This window comes from Asparagus officinalis, chromosome 4 (genome assembly GCF_001876935.1).
Source record: "Asparagus officinalis chromosome 4, Aspof.V1, whole genome shotgun sequence".
Classification (NCBI taxonomy): domain Eukaryota; kingdom Viridiplantae; phylum Streptophyta; class Magnoliopsida; order Asparagales; family Asparagaceae; genus Asparagus; species Asparagus officinalis.
In genome coordinates, this window is record NC_033797.1 from 139,058,317 (window position 1) to 139,069,026 (window position 10,710).

Sequence of the window (10,710 nt, forward strand, 5' to 3'; positions counted from 1 at the left end):
AATATTGATTCTTATCTCCGTCGTTTTTGGTAATGTCTGATTGGTGTTCAGCTAATATCCACACTGATCCTCTTTGAATTCGTCGCCATGGAATATGTTACATTTTTATGTTCTAAACAATCTAATATATATTTTGTACATCACTAAACCGCAAGAACAACTTATACGAATCGCATTTTTGCAAACAAGGATGAATAGTTGACCGTTTTATTTGACCCGGTTGGTGCGGAGAGGCAGCGGTAACACTGCTAACATCCTCGGGTCCATGGTTGGATCCCGTATAGAGACAAAAAAAAAAAAAAAAAATTGTGATCCTTTTGATTTGATTAGAGACAAAAAAAAAAAAAAAAAATTGTGATCCTTTTGATTTGATTCTATAGCTCAGCTGATTAGGACTTGGATCTCACTCACGTATTAACAACTCATACTCCTATCTTATTTTCGACGTGAGCCCAAATCTTAACTTCACTCATAGGATTTTTTTTTTCTTTTTTTTTTAAATTGAGAATGTTTCACAAAACCCTAACATCTACTAGAAATTTAACAATTATTATGAACGACTCCAATAATCATCCTTTGCTTCAAACTTCCCAGAACAGGGACTAAAGAGCTCTGCTACAGGGAGGGGACAGGTGAGATGTTGTTTCTCTTCATTGCATAATGAGCTGGCATGACAAGCTCATTATGCAATAGGGAGGGGACACCTCACATGTCCCTTCAATTGGTCTCATATTTTGGATCATTAAGATATTTTTCCAATTATAAACTCCTACTATGACTAAGGACCACTCAATTTGAAATTAAAGAAAATAGCTTTCAACATTCATATCTTACACAATGTCTGAACAAATAGCTAGTAGGGATTCATTAGCACTGACTATTTATTGACTTCACAAGTCAGTCAAGTTTGCTCCTTTTTCCTTAAAGAAACCGGTCTCAATTATTTTAATAAGTAGATATTTACTCAAAAAAAATATTTTAGTAGATGGATAGACTTGAGATGGTCACTCGGTTTGAATGTTTCATACAGACATCTTGGAATTTGTTGTCATCGCCCCCATTTGGTCTAAATACGTTTGACCTAGCTTCAACTAGGCACAACCCCAAACCCAACATACAAACTAAGTTCCTATATTTGTTTTCATTAGGAATAAGAATAGAGGAATAAATTTGGTAAAGTCCCAAAATCACCAACCTCCTTGGAATGCTTTTTAATATTTAAGTTAAGGAAATAGTTTTTTTTTTATTATATAGGAGCTTCCGTTATACCAAACCTAGTTATAGGATTGGCTAGTTTCTCCTGTGATGGGTTAAAAATATAAAAATAAGTTGGACAGATCCTTGCTAACCAAAAGCTAACATGAAAGATGTACAACTTCTTGGATTAGCTTTATACAACACCAGACAGTTGAAGAGTGTTATACCCTCAAAATTACCAAGACCAATAAGAGCGGCCACACGATAACTAGCTAGCCGACTTTCAAAGCATCTGCAAGCACAACCCGGGAGATAAGCTAGCTGACTCGCCTCACGATGTAGATCCGAGATGAAAGGCACTTCCGACCCAGGTCTCACTGGATGTCCGACTCCAACACAAAAGACATTCTCCACTCAGACCCAACGCAAGTTGTCTGGGACAGTGGACTGTCTGACAGGCATCATCAAAAGTTACGCTGCATTTAATGAATGTATAGTTTGCGCTCGCACTTCGCCAACTAGTCGCCATCAAACAAAAGAAAGTCTTTATCATTCATTTAGAAAAAATATTACAGGACTTTTTTTCAAAAGACTCGATACAAAAATCACATCCCCCTCAAGGAGCAATATCTGCAGCATGAGCCGGAGGCGAGTCCAAGGGGACCACATTTGATGAAAGGGAGTCAGGCTTCTCAGATGAAGAAGATGGGCCGGCGTCATCATCAAGGCCCTTATCAGCATCTTCGCTAATAGCCTCCTCCCCATTCCCTTCATTGGCAACTTCTTCATCCTCCTGCATTATCCCTAACCTATCTTGCACCTCAAGCATCCTGAGGGCATCGAGGCAGTTGGCCACTTGGGAGGGATACTTAAAGTGGTCTTCTTTCAGCCGAATCTGAGGAAGAAGCTGATCCTTCGGATAATCAAACCCCACCTTATAGGCAAGGGCCACTTCAACTTCACCCAAGTAACTACCGCGATATCTTTCGATTATCGTGGTTTCAAAGGCTTTCGACTCAGATGGTCTATTCGAGTCCCAAGCTCTTGAACTTGGGCGTGGAGAGAGTTAGCTGTAGCTCAGCTTCAGTAGTTACGCGAGCAACTTCCTAGCAAAGGGTCCCTTGAAAAGCCACCTCCTCAATCAATTTGGACCATAGCTTTTTCGTCTCAGTCCGAGAAACACAAGCCCTCTCAAAGGCACCCTCCTCCTCCTCCTTCTCAGCCCAGACTTCTAACTCCAGATATACCATCCTCTCCTCGACAAGTCTCATGTCCCGATGAGCATGGTTGAGATCCTCCTTGAGGCTCCTCATTTTCTCTCGAGCCTGTTTCAGCTGACCCTCGCAACATCGAGCACAAGCTATGGCCGCATTCAACACCTCATCTTCAAGGTCCAACTCTCTCTCCTTCACAGCTCGGTCCCACTTGAACTCATCAAACTCGCTACCTTTAGTAGCAACCGCCAATTCGGTCACCTCACGAGCTTCACTCTGAGACTCCAACTCGGTCCGGAGCTTGAAGAACAGCTCCCGATAAATTTCAAGTTGTCGAAACGACTCAAACTCTAAGAGAGCCCCTCAGGTGAAATAGCTGTGGAGAGCACAATGAAGACCAACGTCGGGGATCTCACTTAACAAAGTCTCATCGGCCGGAAAAAGGTACTACTCCATAGCTTTATCCTGGTTGACTCAGGGTTCTAGGACTGACCCTCCAGCATCCATAGGATGGGATTTAGGACCCATCAAAACGGTACGCATCCCTTCCCAAGTTTGGGGGTGGAGGTGACTAATACGACAGGGAAAGGGCCACTTGTACCGACCCTCATGCACAGCGACTGAGAGACCCTTGGACGCCGGAGCGATCCAATCATAAGCCTCAGCAACTAGATCCTCGATAGCAGGGGCCCTACCAGGCCTTCTGGACGACCCAAGCGACTCTCCCAGTTCGATTAGTGCCTCCTCCCTCTCGGTCGGCATCTTTTCAAGAGCGACCACGGATTGAGCCTTACTCCTTGTGGACTCCGTAACTAAAATGTCTCTCTCTCTCTCTCTCTAGCTTCCTTCTCAGGAATCGGATGAGGAGAATTACCCTCCACCTCAATAAACTCAAGCGGAGCATAGGAAGATTTTAGGGCCTTAACCCCACTAGCTGAGCCAAGCGCAGCTTCGATCTGCCCGGGTTTAGCCTCAATTGCCTCGTCTCCACGAGCAAGGAGCTCCCACGTGCTGCTCTCAGCCCGGTGACGCTCCTTGGAAGCGGTCTTCTTCTTCCTCCTCTTGGACCCCTCGGCCTAAGTAGCAGATTTGCTCAAACCGAGTTTGAAAACTATATCAATGGCAGGTTGCTACCGCAAAACATGGAGGTCCTCTGCCTCCAGATTGTCGCAGAGTTGCTTTCGAAGCACGGGAGGAGAGCCAGGACGAGAGCTCTCCATTGGTTGCTCATCAATAGACAACATCGCTACGCAACCAAAGCCCACCTCAGAAGCAGGAACAGAAGATATGTTGGCAGCACAAAGGATGGCGTTGTCAAACAGGTTCTCCCTGCGTCATGACCTCTATAGGCCTGAATCCTCTCCAAGCTCTGCAACTCCTCAACCATAAGTGTCTCCAACCATAGGCCCTCCTTAATCTCTAGCCATGTGGGACAAGCAAGGAGAGGATCAGCACCCATGATGAAGAAAAATTTCTCCCACCATCCTGCTCGTCTCAGGACATTTGACAAAAGGCGTAGTCATCCACCATCTGCACATAAAAATGCTCCTCCTTCTTGTCGGCCTTGACACAACAAATGGCCTAACATGCCCAATGTCTATCTGACGACTACTCAATGGCAGATGACGAGGAAGCCCACCAGAAAAGCAATAGAGTTCGGCGCCAATTGCGCTGGTGCAACTCCTAAAGCCCCGAAGACCTTCTGAAGCAACTGATGTAACGACAATCGGAGGACGTAGTCGACGGCGCCAAACCTCCACTGTGATGATAGATGGACTAATCTCTTCACGGAGCTGATAGTGCGTAAGCGTGGGGAATGTCATAATCTTGGGCATATTGCTCCAAACACCCTGTAAGCACCTTCGAGTGGTATGGACGCAACCTTGTTGCGAACCATAGAAGGATGAGCACTGGAAACCATCAAAGAAGGAGAAGAGGTGATCGAAGTACAGTGAAAATTCTAAAAAAGGTGTGCTAGCGATAGTGGAATAAAAGCTATAGGGTTTCTAGGGTTTTTGGCAAAGTAAGGAGGAGAAAAGAAGAAAGAAGAATAATATATATAAGCAAAGGGGGACAACGCGTAGCAAGAAACTTTTGGTTGGTACTGTTTACAGGAAATTTGCTAACGGTTTTCGAAAACTAAAGTGACGTCTTGTCAAACGAGGCGTCACTCCGTCAAAACCGCATGATCTCCGCTGACGTCGGAAATGTCAATCACAACTATGTTCTAGCAATGACGGACCATGTTCCAACATAAGGCGCTTTATTTTCTCTCAAATTTGGCTTCCCAACTCCGGGAGAAAAGGGGTCAAGGTTATACCCTAAAAATTACTAAGACCAATAAGAGCGGTCACATGATAACTAACTGGCTGACTCCCAAAGCATCCGCAAGCACAGCCCGGGTGATAAGCCAACTGACTCGCCTCGCGGTCCAGATCCGAGATAAAAGGCATTTTCGACCCAGGTCCCACTAGATATCTAACTCTGAGACGAAAGGTGTTCTTCATTTGGACACGACGTAAGGCGTCTTGAACAGTGGAACGGTCTGACAAGCGTCATCAAAAATCACGTTGCATTTAATGAATGTACAGTCTGCACCCGCACTTCGTCACCTAGTCTCCATCAAGCAATTAATGCGACATTAGTCATTATGACTTTTTGAGCTAGAACATTCAAAGCTCCTCAGACGTGTTGTTACTCTTAACAATCCCATCACTGTGCCAAAGCAACTTGGCCAATCACCTGTCGATACGTATAATTTTTAAATAGGGTCTAAACTAATACTACACTCGACTGAAATTACCTACTTGCCCCCGTAAACCGTCTATAAATAATGGTGATTTCCACCAAACCAAGGTACGCAATTTTACACAAAATGTCAACCAGACTATACTCTGTTTTTCTTTTCAGATGAACTAGAAACAACCACTAACTTGAGTGTCAGAGGGCACGCCGGAGGAGATAATCTCTGGCGCCTCTAACCTTTTGTTATTTGTGTAGTGATGTACAACTCAAAGATCCAAGACAAGAGAATCAACCATCAAAGACGATTACGGGACCCGAAAAACTAAGTTTAACCCTCCTAAATCACGTATCCACTTCGCGACGTAAACAAAGACTTAATGAAGTAGAACCAAACGAGAACAAGGAGAAAGAAATATAACCTTTCATTTTCACGCCTCATCAAAAATTGCTAAAAAGTAGGGAAATATCTCTCATTAACAAAATTCTAAGAAGTAATACCCTTTTGTCCGCGCGCGCCCCCTAGAAAACATAACGAAAAGCCTTGTTCTACAATCCTACGAAAATAAACCCAGTGTAAACGTGCACAGGTATGCGTAATATTGTATTTAACATTTCCTCGAACTCATGATGGATTAATTAACAAGCAAGGATTTAGTTAAGAAGCACTAAAAGTGAGAAATGATCCAGCTCTTGACGAAAATAACGGTCACTCGGTCTCTAGGAAAGAGCAATGTTGTGAACCAACCAGATGACGGCCAAATGCGCGTGTGCGTTTTGCGCCTTATTAGTAAATGGAAAATATTTGATCTACTTTGGAGAATATATATATATCGGCTAATTAACAAACTGACCGTGCACGCCCTTTTCCAAAGTCGTGAGCGCCTCGACGTGAAAGGAACCAAAACCAAAAAGCTCGGAGACTTTAGGCCACCACCGAAAGCTTGTTGTTGACAGTTTATCACCAGGGCGGGGCGGGGCCGACGATACCTCAGCAGACGAAGCCCTTAAAACCCTCTGCAGTAAAAGAAACAAGATAAAAAGAAAACAATCAAGTTAAAATAGAGCTCAAGGTCAATTTAATAAAAGAGAGAAATGGCCTCTTGTTGTGTTGACTTATCGACACTCTTGGTCTGGGAGGAGATCACCATCACCGCCTTGTTTCTCAACAGCTCAGGGTGCACATCAGCGTCGGTCTAGTTCTATGATATTTCCGGGGGTAAAATACAAAAAAAAAGAACATTTATATCCTATATTGCAGGGTTATCGACAACATTTATTCAACTCGACAAGACCCCTGTCAATATGAAATCCCACCGCTTGATTAGGTTTTGTTCAGATCCATCGTGTTATGTCAAGATGACGATGTTTTAAATCGCGACAAGAAAAACGAATCCATTGTTTATTTACATTCTGATTCGGTATTTTGTACTAAGTATATGTTTCCACAGATCTCCCAAAGATCAAACCTACGCTATGCATTACCTATTACTGGAAACAATCTAAATATCGGTAGGATATTATTCTATCACGCGACAAATATCATGAATCACTACCACCGATTCCGTTACTCGTAAGGTTCATAGGTTTATTGTGCTTCTGCTACGACATTGGACACACCCATGTCGAGTGCATACCGTGGATCTATGAGGCGGGGTTGGGCGCTAACGGATCGCATACTTTATCTACTGTTAAAAAACTGAAAATACTATGCAAAAAATAATTCAGAAGCTCTTTCACGAGTTCAATAAATATTAATGATGATTTCTTATAAATTTGAACAGTTTTTTTTTTACGATTTGTATTTTAAACAGGCAATTATGCACGGGAAACTGCCAATGTTGTTGGGGCCCATCAGTGTCTGTCTTGGCCTAGTAGCTAAGCCTTCACCATCAATTAACCCCACAAGCCCACGAGGGTCCTGGGGCCAAATGCAGACCCCTGGTCAGTTGAGAAGCCTTAGTGCTTTTATTGGGGGCAGAAGGAGCAGCCTCATCATTAAAAGACTCGAGGATTGCCCTATGCATAATTTGTTGATCAAAAAAGCACAGCGTGCTCACTTCCACTGATTTCAGCACTGGTAGCCAAATGGGACTTCCCTTTGTCATTTCATAGATTCGAAGTGTTTGGACATAAATCACATGGGAGGTGAAAGTCCCTAACACAAAGAGGAGAAAGATAAGCTCTGTAACTATTGAGGGTTAATTTATACTCTAACACGCCCCTAAACGACGCCTATATTATTCTGATATCATCTTAAAGTCTCATCAACATCAAAATTCCCCAAACTGTGATAACTGGTCATTCCTATTATATAAGCTAACAGTTCATCGTTTTCATCTAATCAAACCCATCAATTCCCTAACACAGATGAGTGACGTCAAAATATCCAACTAGGGGAAAGCGATACCGAAGAGTTGCTATCAGTAACAGCAACAAAGAGCGAGGGTCTACCTGGGATCAGCAATTTTCTGGAAGGCTCACTGCACTTTCAACAAGGTGCCCACTATCAGAGAATGTATCGGGACAAGAACTAAACGAGCCCACCGGTCCAGAGCATGCAACAGAACCAAACGACACCAACATCCTCTTGTTCCCCAGTGAGCCTTAGTATTTACCGGAACAGTAATTAACCCTGTCATAGATCAGGATAGATTAGGATTAGGATATCTTAAACAAATAAACAAATACAAATGAAACAGGATCATAGTCATCCAGCGTGTTACCTGTGCTTTTGGGATCAAACATGCACTTTTGACTGTAGGTCCATGTCCCCCGCATAATGGGCGATATTGAACGCATTGCTGATATAAGTCAATAGTTCTGCAACCATTATCTTCTCTGGCGAGCAGAAGAGAAGGGAGTGGGGACATCGAGCAGAAAAGGCGAATGGACCCAGAAGCGACAAGCGTGTGTGCGCACAATACTGTTAATCGACCCATCGTAAAATGCTTCAGACACAGAGTGACAATTTACGCCCCAAAAATCTTTTTAACATTGAAGATCTGTGAACTTTTTTACGGTCAGGGAATGCCCTTAGGCCTTCACTACAACATCGGCATATAATCTTTTCATGGGGTCTGGTTCATGTTATGCTCCTCCAAGAATTATTGTCATGATGGTTAGTTATGTAATAAAGGTTACATCAGTAATTAGGTATTAGGCAAAAATAACTAGGCCACGATTCATACATAGTTTTTTTTTTTTTTTTGTGGAGAAAGAGAGGAGATTATTGTTGTTATGGTAGTTATCAAAGGGATGGAAAACAAGGCAATCTGAAAGACAAAAAACCATAATAATAAATAAATAGATTCATTTACTGCTGATGATCAATAGCTTGCAATGAAGTGAGTAGCCAACAAATATTTCATTTTTACACGGACAGAAGTGATTAAGTTTGATCAATCTACAATTAAACCAGCCGGGTAGATTACACCTAGTTGTAATTTTTGGAGGTTAAGGGCTCCACTTAAATTATGAAGTTCTTTTCAGTTCTATTACAACTAAACCGAGATGAATGTCAAAAGTTGAATGTTCTTGCAGTTGATATCTTTGCCAAGAAAGGCTTAAGCTCATCCCACCTGAACATTTTAGGGCTTAATATGTGTGAAAGGGTGAATGGGTCTGTGTGCCTCCAAGTATTTATGTGTGCGTGTGATGTGTGTGAATGTGTGAATGCGGTCGAGTGCATGAATATATATACACGCGTGCATGTGTATTCGGGAGTGTATTTATCTGTGGTAGAGAGAAAGCGGGATGATTAGGACTAAATTTTCACAAGCGAAGCATGCCGTGCAAGTGACAATATGGCAATTATGTAATTTTCATACTTGAATCCTATGCCCAAGTAATAGTACGTCAGATCTTCAAATCTGTCATCCAACTGTAGAAGACTCAAAACTATTTTAATGATGAATCGTGATAATCATATTAGTATATAAGTCCTGGCGAAATTGAACACACTCCGAGTAAAGTTTACGATGAATATCGAGATAGAACAGACAGAAGCCTAAGAATAGTTAGAATCCTAGATCAATCCACCCTCCCTTTTTTTAATTCATTGATAACTGAGCAGAAGCATCAAGCACCTAAGTAAACGATTGAATCATGCCAATTTGTGAGCAAAGCAGGTTTGAGAAAGGGAGATGCTGTCTGGATTAGAAAAGAGGGAAAAAGTCATTTTGCTCAGGTTCTTACCCTTTACATCAACTGATCCCGTTCAAAGTAGATTAGGGTATCTCAGCACAAACTAACAGAACAAATGAAACAGAATCATGGTCATAGATCATCTTAACTGTGCTTTTAAGAACAAAAATGCGCCTTGACTGGACCCATAACCACTGAAGATTGATGATTTGAACAAATTGCTGATCTATGTCAATAGTTCTGCAATCATGTCTCTTCTCTGGCGAGCAGAAGTGAAGTAAGTGGGAAAATCAAAGCAGAAAAGGTGAATGGACCCAGAAGTGACCAGTGTGCGCACTTTAGCAGGTCATAGAATGGTAGTTCAGCTCTCCCACATGAAAGTGCTTCAGACAAAGATGACAATTTACATCCAAAAAATCTTTTGACATTGAAGATGTGTGAAATTTTTCAGTCAGGATATGCCCTTCATTAGAGCCCTATGGCAATATTATCTAGGGTTAATGTTGGATAGATCCCCCTAGCTCTACTGGTGTAGATAGACCCTATAAGTGAAATTTTTGGAATCTTTTACCCTCAGAGAAAGAGGAATTTATTTTTTGTGACAAATAGACCTCCTAAGGGTAAAAGAGTAAAAAAAAATTCACTTGGGGGTCTACCGCACTTGGGCAATAGTACTGGGAGTCTATCCGCACCAATAGAACTACAGGCGGTCTATCCACAATTAGGCGATAGTAAGGGGCCAATCCATAATTGGGTGATAGTAAAGGGGTCTATCCACATTTGACCCTATTATCAATGTTGAAGATCCATAGAACTCGTTCTTGCTTCCCATATAATAATCTTTCAAGCTTCTCATATACTAAGACTAACTTAACAGAGGAGATGACCCATAACAAAATGGAATGGAAAAATAGGATTTATGTAGCTGGCCCCAAACATTTGGGATAAAGGCTTAGTTGTTGTTGTTTTTGTTGTCCTTCAGGAGTTATTGCCAGGATCAGTAGTTTTGTAATCACATATTTCTAATGGATCAAGTAATGTTGCTGTTATAATAGTTATAAAAGTGAGAGAAACCAAGACAACCTGAAAGACACAAAGTATATTCATAAATAAATAGATTCATTTACTGATGGCGAAACAATATATTAGGTCGATGCAAGTAGCCAACAAATATTTCATTTTTACATGGACAGAAATGATTAGGTTTGATAAATCTACAAATAAACCAACTAGGTCTATTACACCTAGTTGGAAATCAGTGTTAAATGGCTCCACTTAAGTTATGGTGTTCATTTTTCAGCTTTATTGTAAGTAATTGTGAGGTTGCTACTGCTGACAGCCTGCATGATGGGGACTTAATTTTTGGGAGCACGATGCATCGTGCATAGGCACGAGCGACAAGACAATTGTG

The 10,710-nt window shown here is 41.9% G+C and overlaps 1 long non-coding RNA gene across 1 annotated transcript; it reads right to left on the reverse strand.

The window, feature by feature from the left end:
* LOC109836192 lies at positions 5,595-8,282 on the reverse strand. The gene is made up of 3 exons (XR_002245871.1): positions 7,880-8,282; positions 7,608-7,788; positions 5,595-6,170 (listed from the first exon to the last, which is right to left on the reverse strand). It is a non-coding gene; the product is annotated as an uncharacterized LOC109836192 (long non-coding RNA).